Genomic DNA, 241 nt, shown 5'->3' on the forward strand with positions numbered 1-241 from the left:
CAGGAACATAATTGGCCGACATGCCATTGTGGAAGTTCCTGGCCAGTGTGGTGATCGTGGGGTTCTCCACCATCATGCCACCCTGGGGCCATATAACACTGACCATCTTCTTCCATTTCTGGGTGGTCTTCGGGATGTTTTGTTTGACCGTGAGCAGCCGGGTCATCAGCAGGCGGTGCATCCTGTCAATGTCGCGGTTTGGGACAACGTCAGCTTTCACCGTGGTGTACAGATATGTGAG

This window comes from Amia ocellicauda, chromosome 14 (genome assembly GCF_036373705.1).
Source record: "Amia ocellicauda isolate fAmiCal2 chromosome 14, fAmiCal2.hap1, whole genome shotgun sequence".
NCBI classification, from domain to species: domain Eukaryota; kingdom Metazoa; phylum Chordata; class Actinopteri; order Amiiformes; family Amiidae; genus Amia; species Amia ocellicauda.